We start from the raw sequence: 18,423 nt of genomic DNA on the forward strand, positions 1-18,423 counted from the left end.
GACATGAGCATTTCTAATGTGTTGCTAGTAGAGAGCTTGAACTTTAATTTACTATCCATGGCTCAATTGTGTGATCTTGGATTCAAATGCATATTTGGGGTAGATGATATAGAAATCATAAGTGTAAATGGCTCTAATTTGATCTTCAAAGGCTTTAGATATGAGAATCTATACTTGGTTGATTTCAATCCATCATTGATTCATCATCTTTATGAGATTGGGGGTGAATCCAAGTGCATTGCTTGAGTGTTTGCATCTAGAGGCACTTGGTGTTAGTGTTTCACTATGGGATTTGCTTGTTACTCTTGATGGTTGCTGCCACCTAGATGGCTTGGAGTAGTGAGGATCGTCGAGCGAAGGTTGGTGATTGTCTCCGGCTCGGATTGTGGTGTTTGTGAGGGGTTCTTGACCTTTCCTCGGTGGAGAGCCAAAAGGTACTCTAATGGATTGCTCATGGCTTGTGTAATCCTCATCTTGTGTTGGTTGTGTGGCACCCTATTGAGGGTTTGTCATATGATGCCAATTAGCGCGTGAACCTCCAAGTGAGTGAATCGCCACAACAAGGACTAGCTTGCCAGCAAGCAAGTAAACCTCGGTAAAAAATCATTGTGTCATCATTTGATTTCAAGGTGATTGGTCTTCATTAGTATTCATTCTTGTGATTGATTGGTTCATTCCTCGACTCAGCAGTATAACCATCTTGCTCTCTCTCTCTCTCTTTACATTACCACAAACTAGTTGTCAAACTCTTTAGTGTACCTAGTCGTGAGAGCTTGTTAGTTTGGTTAGTGTGGCCCTTTAGTTAGCCTTTGAGAGCACACTAACTTAGTCTGGTGACATAGCCATTGTGTGGATAGAGACTATAGAAACAAGAATTGTGGTAGGTGACTTGTATTTTTAGTAGGCTAGCGCAACACTCGCTTCGCCTCATATTTGTCTAACCGGTTTGCTTGGTGTTGTTGTAGAATTTTTTTAATAGGCTATTCAACCCCCCCTCTAGCCATTAGGACCTTTCAAGTGGTATCAAAGCCAAGGTCATCGTGATTTGAGGCTTAACAACCTTCGATGTCAAAATGGCTCAAATCAACAACACCAAGAAGTCACCCAATTTGATGGCACAAATTATCCATATTAGAAGTAAAAGATGACCACACATATCAAGTCAATCAATAGAAGGGTGTGGAAGGTGGTAGAAACCAAAATTGAGATTGTCAATCTAGAGAATCCCACCGCGGGTGAAAAAGTGCTTCTCCAAAATAATGGCATTGCTCTAAGTGCCATTCATGATGCAATTGATGAGAGAACATGTAAGCAAATCAAGAACATTAAGATGGCTCATGAGGCTTGGAAGAAGTTGGAAGAATCATTCGAGAGCACCAAGGCAATAAAGGATGCAAAGGCATACATTCTCAAGGAGAAATTTGCTAGCTTCAAGATGAAAGAAGATGAGAGTGTGCCGGACATGTTCCATTGGATGGAAGTGTTTGTCAATGATCTCAAAGCACTTGGTGAGAAGGTGGAGGACAAGGACTTCTCTCATGAGTTCTTAAGATGCTTACCCACAAGATTTGGCATGTTGGTCACCTTGCTAATGAGGACCGGTTTGGACACAATGACACCAAACCAAATCTTGGGAGATATCATGACCGATGATGCTTATAGAAATAATGATGAGAAGGAAGAAAAGAGGGAGAAGAAAGATGACAAGAAGAAGAGTGTGGCGTTCAAGGCCACATCATCCAAGGGTAAGGCAAAGCAAGAATCATCAAGTGAAGATGAAAACTTGAGCTTTGATGAGATGGATGATGAGAAGATGGCTCTCTTTGTCAAGAGATTTGGCAATTTCATGATGATGAAGGGCTACCATGCTAGAAGAAAGAAGTCTTCATCCAAGAACAAGGAAGAGTCAAGAAGGTGCTTCAATTGTGGAAGCAAGGATCATCTTGTTGCTCAATGCCCATTCAATAGCGACAATGATGATGACAACAATAAAGGCAAGAAGAAGGACAAGAAGGAAAAGAAAGAGAAGAAGGACAAGATGACCTTCAAGAAGAAGAAGAAGAAGAAGAAGGGTGGTTCATATGTGGTCACTTGGGATAGTGATGCTTCCTCAAGTGATGATGATGATAGTGATGATGACAAGACCATAAAGAAGAAAGCTCTTGCAAGCATTGCTATCAATGAGAAGCCTTCTCTCTTCAACACTCCATCATGCTTCATGGCTAAGGCCACTAAGGTACAAACTTGTGATGATGGAAGTGATGAGGAACATGATAATGAAAATAAAAATGAAAATGATAGTGATGATGATGAACTAACTAAGGATGAACTACTTGACATGCTAGATGATGCTAAAGAACACTTTGACATTAAGAGAAGGAACTAAAAGCCCTTAAGCAAGCCTTTGGTGGGCTCAATGCATCTCATGAGAGGCTAAAGGAATCCCATGAGAAGCTTGGCAAGGCTCACAAGAAGCTTGAAAAAACTCATTCCTCTTTACTTAATGAGCAAAATGAGAAGGAGCATGTTGTAACATGTGATAAAGGCTTAACTTGTGATATAATTGATGAATCATTCTATAAGCCTATCATTGTTGCTCCCACTAACCCTTCTTGTAGTACATATACTTATACCTCATCTAGTAGTGATGGTTTCACTTGTGATACCTCACTAATGGTTGAGAATGAGACCCTCAAGAAGGAGGTCAATGAGCTTACTTGTGCCTTAGGCAAAGCCTATGGTGGTGAGGACCACTTGCTTATATGCTTGGGTAACCAAAGAGCTTCTCTCTACAAAGAGGGATTGGGCTATACCCCCAAGAAAGGCAAGGTGGCCTTTGCTCCTCACAAGACTAGCTTTGTGAAGAACAATGGTTGGTTTTGCACCAGTTACAAGCAAGTTGGTCATATAGAGCAAAAGTGCATGAACAAAAAGTCACAAGCTAATGTATCCTCAATTAATATTAATTCTTTCTATGTGCTTACTAAGGGTACAAATGGTGTGAAAGCTAAGTTCATTGGTACACTATGGATGGGCTCAAAGAAGAAAGCCATTTGGGTGCCAAAGAGCTTGGTCACTAACCTTCAAGGACCCAAGCAAGTTTGGGTACCTAAAAAGAATTGATCTTCTTTTGTAGGTCAATTACAAAGCCGGAGAAAGGCATTAGGTTCTTGATAGTGGGTGCACTCAACACTTGATCAGGTGATGTAAGAATGTTCAACTCAATCAACACCAATGGCAATGATGGTTATGATAGTATTACATTTGATGATAATGGCAAAGGCAAGGTCATCAGGCTTGGTAAGATTGCAATATTCAATGACATGAGCATTTCTAATGTGTTGCTTGTTGAGAGCTTGAACTACAATTTGCTATCCATGGCTCAATTGTGTGATCTTGGATTCAAATGCATATTTAGGGTAGATGATGTAGAAATCATAAGTATAGATGGTTCTAACTTTATCTTCAAAGGACTTTAGATATGAGAATCTATACTTGGTTGATTTCAATGATAGTGAAGCTCAATTGTCAATATGCTTGTTCACTAAGTCTAGCATGGGTTGGTTATGGCATAGAAGGCTTAGTCATATTGGAATGAAACAATTGAATAGATTTATTAAGCATGACTTGGTTAGAGGCTTGAAAGATGTTATGTTTGAGAAGTATAAGCTTTGTAGCTCTTGTCAAGCCGACAAACAAGTTGGAAACACCCATCCTAAGAAAAGCATGATGAGCACTAGTAAAGCATTTGAGTTATTGTATATGGATTTGTTTGGGCCAATACAATACACTAGCATTGGTGGTAACAAATATAGCTTTGATGATAGTGGATGATTACACTAGATACACATGGGTATTCTTTCTAGAGGATAAAGGTGATGTGTTTGCAATATTCAAATCATTTATCAAAGTCATTCACAATGAGTTTGAAACAACCATCAAGAGAGTGAGAAGTGATAATGGGAGTGAGTTCAAGAATACTAGAATTGATGAGTTGTGTGATGAATTTGGAATTAGACATCAATTCTTGGCCAAATACACTCCACAATCAAATGGCCTTGTTGAGAGGAAGAATAGAACACTCATTGATATGGCAAGGTCTATGCTTAGTGAATACAATGTGAGTCAATCCTTTTGGGCCAAAGCTATCAACATGGCTTGCTATTGTAGCAACCAGTCACTATTGTCACCCATTAAAAGAGAAGACACCATATGAGCTCTTGAATGGTAGAAAGCCTAACATTGCCTATTTTTGGGTCTTTGGTTACAAATGCTATATCTTGAAGAAAGGCACTAGATTGGGCAAGTTTGACAAGAAATGTGATGAAGTATTTCTACTTGGATACTCCACTACAAGCAAAGCATATAGAGTTTAGGAATTTGAATAGTGGTACTCTTGAGGAAGTTCATGATGTTGAATTTGATGAAACCAAGGGTTCACAAGTAGAGAATGAGAACTTAGAAGCCTGTTAGAGGCATTCAACTTTCAAATGCCATGAAGAACATGGATGTTGGTGAATTGAGGCCTAGGCAAGTGAATGATGATGAAGATGATCAAGTGCAAGTGCTCTCCAACTTAAATATGCAAGATGATACAAATCAAGTTAGTAGCAAGTGGCTCTCATGATAATGAACAAGATTAAGTGGCTAGTACATCATCTCAACCTAATGATCAAGCAAGTGTAAGCAATCAAGTTTCAATCCTTCAACCAACCAATATTGCAAGGGATCATTCAGTTGGACACTATCATTGGTGATATTTCAAGAGGTGTGTAAACTAGATCAAGATTGGCCTCATTTTGTGAGCACTTCTCATTTATGGCATCCATTGAACCAAAGAAGATAGATGAAGCATTGAAGGATATTGATTAGGGTGAATGCTATGCATGAATAGTTGAATAACTTCACAAGAAATCAAGTATGGAGAGTTAGTAGAGAGACCAAAGGGACACAATGTGATTGGAACCAAATAGGGTCTTTAGAAACAAGTAAGATCAAGATGGGATAGTAGTAAGGAACAAAGCAAGATTGGTAGCACAAGGCTATACACAAATTGAAGGTCTTGACTTTGGAGAAACATATGCCCCGATTGATAGATTGGAAGCAATTAGAATCTTGCTAGCCTATACTTGTGCCCACAACATCAAGCTCTATCAAATGGATATTAAGAGTGCTTTTCTCAATGGTTATATCAATGAAGAAGTGTATGTTGAGCAACCCCCCGGATTTGAAGATGACAAGAAGCCCAACCATGTATACAAGTTGAGGAAGGTATTGTATGGCTTGAAGCAAGCACCTAGAGCATGGTATGAGAGATTGAGGGATTTCCTACTCTCTAAAGGGTTCATAATGGGCAAGGTTGACACCACTCTTTTATCAAAAAGATTGGAAAAGATTTATTTGTATTGCAAATCTATGTTGATGACATCATATTTGGATCAATCAATCAAGATTTTTGTGATGAGTTTAGAAAGATGATGGCTAATGAGTTTGAGATGTCCATGATTGAAGAGTTGAGTTACTTCCTTGATCTTCAAATCAAGCAATTGAAGAATGGTACATTTGTCAGTCAAGGCAAGTATATCAAGGACATGATCAAGAAGTTCAACATGAGTGATAGCAAAACCATTAGCACACCAATGGAAACAAATGGCAACTTAGATAGTGATACAAGTGCAAATATGGTGGATCAAAAGTTGTATCGGTCTATGATTGAAGCCTACACTATGTGACCGCATCAAGGCCAGGATATCATGTTTAGTGTATGCATGTGTGCAAGATTTCAAGCCTCACCAAGAGAAAGTCATTTGAAGGCTACAAAGAGAATATTGAGGTACTTGAAGCATACACAAAGTGTTGGTTTGTGATATCCCAAAGGAGCAAAGTTTGAGCTAGTTGGTTTTTCCGACTCGGATTCTACAGGATGCAAGGTTGAAAGGAAGAGTACCTCAGGCATATGTCAATTGTTGGGAAGATCACTTGTTTCATGGTTATCAAAGAAGCAAAATAGTGTTGCATTATCAACCGCTGAAGCCGAATACATATTCGCTGTAGTTGTTGTGCACAAATATTTTGGATAAAGGATACTTTGAGTGACTTTGGAATCAAGTTCTTGAAAGTGCCATTGCTATGTGATAATGAGAGTGCAATTAAGATGACCAACAATCTGGTTCAACATGCAAGAACAAAGCACATTGATGTCCGCCACTATTTCATAAGAGATCACCAGCAAAAAGGGGACATTTGCATTGAGAGTGTAGGCACCAAAGATCAACTTGCCGATATATTCACCAAGCCATTAGATAAGAAGAGGTTTTGCAAGTTAAGGAATGAGTTGAACATATTGGATTTCTCAAATATGTGTTGATGCACCCCCACTTATATGACATACCTCTCCTTCGAGCAATTCAAGGTAAAAGTTTATTGGCATGTCATACATCTTTGCTAAGGACATGTTTAGTGCATCTAAACATCTTTCACATTTAATAGACTCATTCATGAAAATCAAATGAATTTGATGTTTGTATGGTACCACTATTGCTTCTATGCTTATTTTGATCTAGTGGTAGCATATGACATGTTGGTGGACTTGTAAACCTATTGTTTAATCTAGAAAATGAGCTCTAAGTGTTTAACTCAACATGGTACAAGATAACCCTTATTTGAAGGAGTGGAGAAGCTTGTCCTTGGATCAAACCGAGTTATATATCTTTGGCAAATGATCTATATTAAACCAAATTTGGGAAAATAGTCCTCACCCCATTGATTGACATTGATAATCCTAACCTATCTATAATCTAAGCCTTTGTGGTCATTGATGACAAAGGAGGAGAAAAACAAAGATATTAGTAATATTAGTACATGGGGAGAAATAGTGTACAAAGATAGTGAAAAGCCAACAAAGGAGAATTTGACATAGGGGAGAGATATGACAAAGGAAGGGGATCAATTAGAATTTTAAGCACACAAGTAGGGGGAGCAAGCTCATGAACTTGTATGGTGTATTTCATATGTTTGCTTGCATGGCACAAGTTTTAAATTTCAATATCCATGCTTGTATGGTGTATGCTAGTTATAGGTTTGAATGATGAAATGAAAAAACTAGCATGCATAGATTATCTAGTGATTTCATTTCCAAGTGGTATAGAGCTAACCATGGTGCTAAGGATGGTATATTGGTGCACTCCTGATTGGTATCATGCTTCAAAGGTCCATCTCTTATACCTTAGCATCATTTAGTAGACATTGTCTCCTATAGTTCCTATCTAAGCATATGTGCAAGCTTCAATCCAAACTCTTAGCACATATATAGGGGAGAGAAAATGCTACCATTTGGGGTTCATGAAACTTGTCCATATCCTTTTACACATCGTAAATATGCTTGGACAAGCAACATGGATTCAATTGAATTTCAATTCATATCTTTGTGAAAGGGTTGTCATCAATTAACAAAAAGGGGGAGATTTAAAGCTCTAGTTTGGTGTTGGTGAATTGATGAAACCCTAAGTGCTAACCTAGTTTATCAAGTGATCATGAGATAAGGTAGCACACTCCAAGTGGTGAAGCAAATGAAGATAATGACATGACAATGACAATGCCATGGTGATGATCGGGTGCTTGGACTTGAAAAGAAGAAAGAGAAAAACCAAAAGGCTCAAGGCAAAGGTATAAATGATAGGAGCCATTTTGTTTTGGTGATCAAGACACTTAGCGAAGTGCGATCACATTTAGGATTGATAGTCCGTACTATTAAGAGGAGTGAAACTCGTATCGAAATGTGGTTATTAAAGTGCCACTAGATGCTCTAACTCATTGCATATGCATTTAGGATCTAGTGGAAAGCTAACACCCTTGAAAATGTTTGTGAAAATATGTTAACACATGTGCACAAGGTGATACACTTGGTGGTTGGCATATTTGAGCAAGGGTGAAGAAGATATAGTTGAAAAGGAGTTAGTCACACTAGTCACGCAGTGACCAGACGCTAGTCTCGGATGGACCGGCGTATTCGATCAGTTGCTGTGGAAAACGTGTAGCGTCGGTCTTCGACCAGACGCTAGTGTTAATGTGATTGGTGTCCGATCGCACTGATGTGGCAGCACACTGAGAGGCAATGTGTGACCGGACGCTGGGTATGTCTAGTCGGGCCTGATCGGACACATCCGGTCATGCGTGGAAGCTTACTAGAAATGACCGGACGCTGAGGTCCTACGTCTGGTCGTGATCCAACTGACGCATCCGGTCGCAGTTGGTACCTTACTGGAAATGACCAGATGCTGGTGCTGGAGCATCTGGTCATCACTTGACCATTGAGATCTAATGAACAGCGTTTGAAGTCGATGAGACGTGGCAAGCATCGGGCGATTGGACGCTGAGGTACAGCATCTGGTTGATCTGACCAGAGCGCTCGGTCACCCCGAGCAGTGCCCAGTGAAGGGGTACAACGGCTCTATTTCATGGGGGCTTCTATTTAAGCCCTATGGCTGGCTCAAGCTCACTCTCTTGGCCATTTGCATTGATATAGCAACCTTGTGAGCTTAGCCAAAGCCCTCCCACTCATCTCCATCATTGATTCATCATCTTTGTGAGATTGGGAGAGAATCCAAGTGCATTGCTTGAGTGTTTGCATCTAGAGTCACTTGGTGTTCGTATGTTTCGCTATGGGATTCGCTTGTTACTCTTGGTGGTTGCTGCCACCTAGATGGCTTGGGGTAGCGAGGATCATCGAGCGGAGGTTGGTGCCACCTAGACGGCTTCGGGAAGTTGCACCTAGAGCATCTAGGGAGTAGATCTTAGGCTTCCTCGGCTCACCGAAGGCACGTCCTTAGCTCCAAGGCTTGCTGGTCATACTGCTAATCTAGAGCAAGCAGGTACGTGGTCAAGTGCACCACGGTAGGACTATCTTCTTGTGCATCCTGCCCTTGCAAAGCCTCCATGCTGAGCCCTACATGCTTATCAATTCTTTTCCAAAGGTGGAAAGAACCTCATGGGGGTATGGACAATGGTCTCTTCATAGATCTGGCAAAGGTACCACAAGGCTTTGTGGGCTACAACCTGATAGGTGTTGACAAAGCAAAACCTAGTTACGATCACATTCTAGGCTTCAGTGATGTCGGGGAACTCTTCACTCTTCCCAATATAGACGGTAGCCTCACACCGCTTGGTGCCATGCTTCTCATACTCATGGCCCTCATACTCGGGACGATATTTGACTCCAAGCTTTTATAGGGTGGCATGTAGGATTCTGGGAAAACCCTCAACATTCAGGCAGTAACTACTAACCCAGGCTCCTATCATTCCTGGCGATGGCTGTGAGAAAGGACTGAGCGAAAAGCTTGCTCAAAGGAAAAGCTAGATGAGCTAAAGTGCGCTGAGTGATGGTATCAAGGGCTAAGCCTGGCTCTACTTATAATGGCAGAGCGGTCAGTGGTCCTGGCGCAGTCCACCCACATTTCCTGCATGGGATCACTATAAATGAATCGACCAAATTTTTTGAGTGTTCGAGGCAAGCGATGTCTGAAGGCCATTACTGACTAGTACAACTAGCAGGGCAAGGGTCCGACAAGAGCATAGAAAAAAGTACGGGGAGACGTGGGTCACGACAAGGCATGAACCATGGGTGAACGTGGAGCACGAAGCCACAGTGCAGAAATAACTCCAAAATAGGAATGAGTCAGTCAGTGCACAATACGACATGTGTGACACCTATGGAGGGCGTATCTGCAAGCAATACTGGGCACTATAATGCACAAACAAGATATGCATGAATGCACATCCTATATGTCCTTCCACTGTTGCCAACATATAGGGCAACTGTTCTCAGATTTTTGGACCATCGTTCTCTCCCTGTAGCTAGTCAGGTACTATCAGGACTATGCTCGGGGTCAGTGTACCTGCAGAAAACTTGATTAAGCCTACCTAAGTCAGTAGAGTGTCATCTATCCTAGATACACAACCATAGTAATAGGGCTACTTATATAACTTTGCATGCAACGCCCTAACTTTTTGCAAAAATAGGTTGCCAAATTTTAGTTTAGAAAAGGATTTCGAAGCTTTATTTCCTCATTTATTCTCTGATACCACCTAGTTGCAGAACCGCCTAATCTAATGCCTCCTAGGAGTACTCATCTTCTATTAGACACTAAGTACCCTAAGGGAGGACACCAAAGTACGCGTTTCCATCGAGCACACCCTAGGGGAGAACCCAAAAATCCATATTTTTCCATCAAGATCACAAATGAGAGAATAAAGCTTATAACATTTTAGCCATTTCTTACATCACTTTTCATGCAACATCAGAGTATAATATTTATTCTTATAACAGTGAAAATATAATCATGTTATTAGAGTTATGAATAATTTAATTTAATAGCAGAATATAAACATGTGATCAGAGTTTTAGCGGAAATAAATATCTATTCCTGACATGATGAAGCATTGATATATAAACTATGACAACAGATTATAAAGCTTCTATTTATAAAAACATTTAGTGAGAGTTATAAATAAAGACTATGATCGCAGCGTAAAGGAATCCTCTCTGAGCCCACCAGGGGAGATCCACACACAAGAGTCAGCTCTAGCATCCACCTGTCACCTACAACAGGGAGAAATAAAACCCTAAGTACTCAATTATACTCAGCAAGACTTACTCGACAGGAGGAAAGAAAAGACTCCAAGGATATGCAAGGCTATCTGGCTGTGGGTTTATTACATCTACAGGAAGCATTACTAAGTGTGCGTCCTTATATTCAATTTTATGAGCAGTCATCATTAGGCATTAACTAACCATTCTATGTAAGCACTTGTGCTACTTTCAAGCAGGTGGTATGCAATTAGAATCATTTTACTATCTTTCATCTTCCAGGTTCTTACTATGTTGCTAGACTGTAGACAAGTCGTACCGGAACACCTGGTGATTCATGAATCAATGTGCCCAGCTGAGTACCCTGAAACACACGCCCCGCTTGTATCCTAGGCACAAGCAGGACCAACCCACTACCCTCCTATCACTGGGGGTCTAGGTCCCCGTCCAAACTTAGACTCGAAGCCCCTGCCCCTGAGTCCCAGACTTAGTGCGGTGCTAGGACCTCCACCCAAAAACCATTCTGAAAGTCGGTTCGGAAAGAGCCGAAACCCATGACTAAGAGAGTAACAAGTCTTCCCGCACCCATACACAAGTATGTGTTCAGGATAATAAGTCTGTGACCTGCCTAGAACCTAATGCAACTGGCCTGGTCCTTAATCGACATAGACTGGAAAACAGTGTAATCAAGCTATGCCCCTGTTGGCCACGGGACACAACCTCTTACACCCACCAATACCCAAACCATATCCCTGTCCGGTCTTCATTTGTCATTCACATATATATTCAAGTGATAATAATATTGTAACAATAATAATATATTTTCTATCTCTCGTGAGTGACAGGCGATCACTCGACTTCTATCGGAGTCCTGGAGCATAGCAATCAAAATGATCCTGTCATACTAGTAAGACTCATAGGATAAAGATATATATATATATATGTAGGTGGGTTTTATTCAACTCCTTAAAACTTAATGCACAAATATAATTTTAAAGTGCAGAAAAGTAGGGTTATGCACCGAGGCTTGTCTGGGTAAGATATATACTAAAAAGTTAGTATCTGCATCTTTAGATCATCCACCATCATCTGAATAGAAAGCCTATTACATCATCTCCTGGAGAGAATACTATTACACCATCTTCAGCTTCCCAACCATCCTTCAATTGATCCGTTGATCCATCATCGTACCTATATGATATGCATTGATGCAATGATGCAACAGATAATTAACAAGGCAACAATAACTCTTAACATAGAGTACATACTCTGAACTAACAAGCTAGCTCTAATGACTAACGTACTAGTCTACGCATCAATATCGTCAAGAAAGGTGTCATTTCCCAATAAGTGTTTTAGTTATACAATTTCAAGGTGTTTCTTTATTCTATTCTATCGATTTAATCTTTATTTGAAATAGTGCATCATTATCTATCTAGCAAACTAATTATTCTAGAACTATAAAAATTATAGTGAGCAGCTAATAATATTAGAAATTTACTGTAAAATTTTTAGAGTCAACACTATCACCTTTTTCTCACAAAAATTTCCACAAGTTCACATTTTAACAATATTAAACATTTTAAAATAATTAGAGCAACCCTAGAAACATTTTAAAACTAGATGAACCAAATACGCTAATAGATAGATCATGATTTTAGGAGCCTAACAAAATTGGTTTCACTATTTATCTACAAAAGTTTATCTGTAATTTACACTTTTGCCTTGAAACTGAATTTGAAAAATGTTTTCTAGAACCAAAAGGGCCCATGGCCGCTAAGCGGCCCAGCAGACCCAACACGGCCCGTGTCATCGGCGGCGATAGGCTGGTCTAGCAGGCTCGCGGTTGCGGGCTCGAGCGGCCCAGGTGCTCAGGCAGCGGCCTAGCAAGCCGGAAGCGACTGGCCCACGTAGATGAGCCCAAGCGTGGTGGCCAACTTGCACGAAGGCCTCTGAGTTTTCCCAGAATTAACTAAGCCTTTACTTGTAAATTTATGAGTCTAGCATTTTTGCAAAGTGAACACTGTAAAACAATTATATTTGCGCTTGAGTCGCTCTTGTACCTTGAAACAGAGCAGCACAGGGGAGGCAGTGCACCGGTCGATGGGTGGCTCACCGGCAGCGGTGCTATCGCGGGGGCCACGACAGCCTTGCATGCGCTCCTGGTAGGGCATGACTCGGCTAGAGTCAGCCCATGGTGGCGGCTTGGCCGGGCGTAGTCGGCAGTGGCCCGACCACGCGCGCGATGACCGCGACGGGCGACGACGCAAATGGTGGCTCCTGGCCGACGGAGATAGCTAGGCAGTGCGTGGGGGCATCGACAGCTCCGACCGCACACGTGGGCAGCAACAGCACGGTCAAGCATAGCCAGTGGAGCACCCGCCATGCGTGCAACAGCAGTGCACGACTATGACGCGGTCGACAGCAGGGACGCTGTGGGGCCGTAGCAGCGGAGGTGGAGCGGCGCGGGCAACACGGGCGACAGCAGCAGGGTGACCCGGTGCGGCGACGGCGGGGTTGGTGGTTGAGGCTCTTGGGAGGAGCAGCGCTGAGGGGCTACGGTCCAGCACGGTCGTGGGGCTCGCGCACGCTCGAGGTGCGCCTAGGCGGCGGTCAGGGCACCGGCACATGGGGCACTAGAAGAGCCGTGGGGTGCGAGAAGGAGCGAGGCAAGGCGGAGTCATGCGCGGGCTTCGGTGAGAGGGAGGAGAGCGGTGCCATGGGGGGAATGCAGCACGGACTCGAGACAAGCGGCCACGGCGGCGAAGTTGTACCTGGCGCTCGGCCTCATCAGCCCACTGAGGAGCCCATCCATGGACACGGCGGTGAGGAAGAAAGGAGTCTGCTGCAGCACGGATGGCTTGGTGGTGCTGTAAAGATGTGCTGCACTGCTGCTGGGCTGCTGGTGCTGTAAAGCACATGCTCGGCTAGCGCTCCCATTAAAATTTGGACAAGACGCTAGCGAGGGAGAGAAAGAGTGAAGAACAGTGACTGTAAGCAAACAGTCGTAGCGTGATGGGATAGCGAAGGCAGCCAGCTCCTCCAGTGGTTAGGTGGGTCGTGCGGTGGGCGGAGCACCATGTCAGGCCAGACGGCTGGCAGGCAGTGCACACTGGCGTGACTGTGCGTGAGATGACGCGACGCGGATGTGAACAAGCGGCACCTTTGCGGCAATTTTAAAAGAACTAAATTCCATCAACTACCACCAATAAACATTTCACGCGATAGATCATACTCCATACCAAGCCATGGAACAAAATATTAGGGTGTTATGTAATTATTTTGCATTTTTTTAATCACCAAAAAGTGTACCTTCAACACCACTTCAATTTTTTGCCGATTCAACGAAAATGGCAAATTTTAATTTCCTAATTCGATTTTTGAGCCATCGGAAATACCATGGAACAACATCTATTCACCAAATCAACGGTTGCCTTTTCATCTACTAAACTTGCACTTCAAATTTCATTTAAGTACTAATTACAAGTTATATTTTATTTTTCTTTATAAAAATTATTTTTTGGGCTTAATTAAATAAACAAGCCATTCACTATTTACTCGCAATCAGGCATTAATCTAGGTGCTAAGCAAGCTTGTAATACCAGAGGTGTTACAAATAGTCCTTTCTAAAATTAATCACGCCGGCTAACTGAAACAAATACGGAATTAAAACTAATGATCTAGCCAAGACAACAAAGGTGTCAGGGCTAGATAGAGCTCACCTAACAATTTTAGCTTGCAAGGTCATACAAACCTATGCAACTAGTACTTCAAGCAACCAAGGGAGCTCCTACACAATCTAGTAAGTAAAAGCACAAAGCTTCTAAGCTCACTAGCAATGCTCAATAACAAGGCTACACAAGCTAAATTAGAGAGCGCAAATTACTTAGCTACACATACTAAGCAATGTGACTAACAAGGTTACTCAAACCGAATTAGTCACGCAAGGGAGCTACTTCTATGCTACACAAGCAAGAAGGTAACTAGCAAGCTACACAAGCTAACTAATTACAAGAGCAACTACACAAGCACAATGTATGAAATGTAAATACAAGCTTGTGTAACGAGGATGCAAACCAATGGGAAGAATAATGTTGACACGGTGATTTTTCTCCCGAGGTTCACGTGTTTGCCAACACACTAGTCCCCGTTGTGTCGACCTACTCACTTAGGTGGTTCGCTAGCTAATTGGCATCATCCGCCAAGCTTGCACATCAAGCACCACAAGAACCTACCCCAAAAGTGAGGGTAGCTCAATGACACGCTCTACTAGTGTTGCTCTTCGCGGCTCCCGTGGGGTGAGCACGGTACCCATCACAAATCCTTCTCTGGAGCACCACACAATCTCCTTGCATGCTTTGACAGAGTCACAAGCCACCTAAGCCATCTAGGAGGTGACAACCTCAAAGAGTAACAAGCACCACCGGATTACAACACGATCATCTAGTGCCACTCAATGCAATCACACTAGAATCCCTCACTAGCTCTTGATTCACAATCTAGTAAGCACAAGTGAGTTAGAGGGCTCCCAAGCACTCTTAAGTATGGACACAAAGTCCTCCAAGGTGCTCAACCTAAGCCAAGCCCGAGCACCCCTTCTATTTATAGCCCAAGGGCCAAATAGGGTCGTTGCACAAAACAAGCTTTGGGGCCTCTAGACTGAGCCTCCAGGCCATGGGATGCTGCCATGTGTCCCCATGTTCGAATGCCAACCATTGGAGCTTCAACGGTCACTTTCGCGCGCTCAGACAACAACTGGACCATCTCACACCTCAGTCCTGTTCAGTCCAGAGAGCTCCCAAAGCAACCGGACCCAGTCCTGTTCTTACAACTGGACCATCTCAGGGTCCTATCCCTTCAAACACATGTCAAAGCGCTCAACCGGACCCAGAAAACATGGTCTAGACCCTAGAACCAAGCCCGGTCCTGGACCCTAGAACCGGACCCAGAGGATAGGGTCGTGAGGCATAGTCCTGAGCACTAAAACGACGATAACTCTTAGCTCCGAACTCTGATTTCGGATGATCTTAGACATTTTGGAAAGCTTATGCAGAGGGCTACACATCCCATATGCACTATTTGTTCCAAAGCACAAAGGATCAATACAAAATTCCCATCCAAGAACCATCAATGTTCAACATAGACCAACAGGACCATCTCACCTCGGTCCTGTTGCCCTCGCCATTAGGATCATGTTGACCTTTTCACCAACAAAACTTTTCCAACTTCTTCTCCTTTGCAAATATGCCAACACCACCAAGTGTACACAATCATATGCAAGTGTGTTAGCATTTTCACAAATATTTTTTCAAGGGATTAGTCACTCAAATCACCATGCCACTCGATCCTAGCAACGATGCAAAGTTAGATAACTCGAGTGGCACTAGATGACTGATATGCAAATAAGTGTGCCCCTCTTGATTGTACGGCCATCTATTCTAAATCCGGTCATAAACTTCTCTACACACCTATGATAGGTGAAATGAAATGCCCTATAGGTTATACATTTGCCTTGCGCATTCCATTCAATCTCCTCCATTGTTGATGCAACACATGCACCAACCAATCACAAATGATATGATCCACTTCATATCATCACATGACCGCATTGGTTCATCGATCTTGACTTCACTTGCTCTTCACCGTTGTTTTGGTCCATCGACGCCAAGTCATCACTCAACTTGCCCTTCACACATTGCAACCGGTCCATCGAGCCAAGTCTTGTCTTAATCTTCTTCCACCTTAGTTACATTACTCCATGTCTTGTCTCATATGCAATGAGCTCCTTCATCACATGTGTGAGCCTTGCAACAAATTCAAGCCATCTTCACTGTTATGGCATGAGTTGCTCACACAAGTATACTTGTGGACTAATCACCTATGTATCTCACATTAAACACAATTAGTCCGCCTAGGTTATCACTTAATTATCAAAACCAAACAAGGACATTTTAGTAGCGATTGGCGCTTGTACCTATCATTCTCTCAGACACAAAGAGGGGTATGTAAAGGAACTCCTTAGTCCCCCCTCCACTTGGGATCTATCATGTATAGTTGGCAAGTCGTGGTGGATTGCCTCCATCGGGTGCTCGAGAGTAATAGGGCCCCCTCTTTGCCTCTCGAGGTTACTCCACCTAGTTGGTGGGGACTCGGGGTCACCGTCGGGCTTTCTCCACCCAAAGGTTAGTGCGTCCGGACCTTGTTGTAGGTGGTGAAGGCGTTCTGGCCGTTGTCTTGCCACTACCGCCGATTTCTTGGGGTGGCGTCACTCCCACTGGCCTTCCGTTGCGGAGGCCTTCAGCTTTCATAATACTGACCTTCCTAGATGTACATTATGTGTAGACACACAATAAAAGCTATGTATTTAAAAAAAAAACAGAATGACTTACGATTTGAAATGGATGAAGTACTAGTTAATATACATATCGATCGTTTTTTAATGAACCAAGATGAATAGTGCCTTGTTTCTATTGATATAGAAGAAAGATACAAACAGTTATCCGGGAAGGCTATGAGAAAAAAAAACAGCAACACCGAGGACAACTAAATTCTACTACCGGGTAGGCATATCAGATTATGTGTTCCTAATTTAATTTTCCGGCTCTTCGTCCGTATTTGTCCACATATTTCGATTTCGTGTCTGATCCCAACTTTTCCGAACCCAATCTCATTTCCGTAAAAAAATATGGAAACGAAACGGGAGAGGGGTTTTCCCACCCGTTTCCGCCAGCTTCCATCCCTACCTAAGGCGACCGCCTCAGTTTAATGCCGCCCAAAAATTAACGTACACAACCCCTAAATATGCCGGCCTCCGTTAATTAGATAGAATGTCTCATAAAATCATATGTCTCATAAAATCATTCTTTTAGTAGTGGGCCCTCTTAAACCTCTAAGATGAAGCCGTTGAGAGAATGAACAATGTCTTGATCAATCTAGTTGGAGATGGCGTTGTTGTGGAGCTGCACGGGAATCCTAGCATTGCAAAGCTGCAAGGGCAGAAGGTCCGGCAGCAATTTAGTTGGTCATGTAGACACGTTTTAGAACAAATCAAATCCTTGAAAAGTTTCAAGTGGACAGTCATATAAATATATAGTGGGTTTGTGCATTTGCCAGACGATACATAGTCAACTCTCAAACTGATATTTTACGTTCGGGTCGTTGGTATCCTCAAGAGCTTGAGAAAATTAAATATAATCACGCAATCACTTAGGTGTCATAGATATATTTGATTTGATTCAGATTACCAACTTGTTGGAAGAAGCAAAGGGTGGATTTTTAATTTGTTCCATCAGGTGTTGAGGTGACTCGTTGTTTTTAAGCTTTAACCTATGCGTGCCTACAACAATCAGCTGCTGTACTGTTTTGTTGTACTTCATGTACTACTGCGCAACATGTGTACACTTCTTTGAAAGACGACCAACACATATACTCTGGGCACATGTGTGTGTGTATATATATATATATATATATATATATATATATATATATATATATATATATATATATATATATATATATAGAGAGAGAGAGAGAGAGAGAGGGGGAGGGAGAGGCTATTCAGTAGCCGGCTATAAAATAAGTTTCTTTTAGCCACCTCCATTTACGATAATTTTATATACTAATTTACGATAATATTAATACATATTTACGATGGTTGGGTTACTATAATATATAGGGATATTGACCATAACGTTATAGTAAACTACTTAGTAAAAAGTTACTATAATCTCGTAAATTAACATAGTAATTATCGTAACTCAAAGTGGCTATATATATATATATATATATATATATATATATATATATATATATATATATATATATACACACACACTACC

The sequence above is a fragment of the Miscanthus floridulus genome, chromosome 12 (genome assembly GCF_019320115.1).
Source record: "Miscanthus floridulus cultivar M001 chromosome 12, ASM1932011v1, whole genome shotgun sequence".
NCBI lineage: Eukaryota > Viridiplantae > Streptophyta > Magnoliopsida > Poales > Poaceae > Miscanthus > Miscanthus floridulus.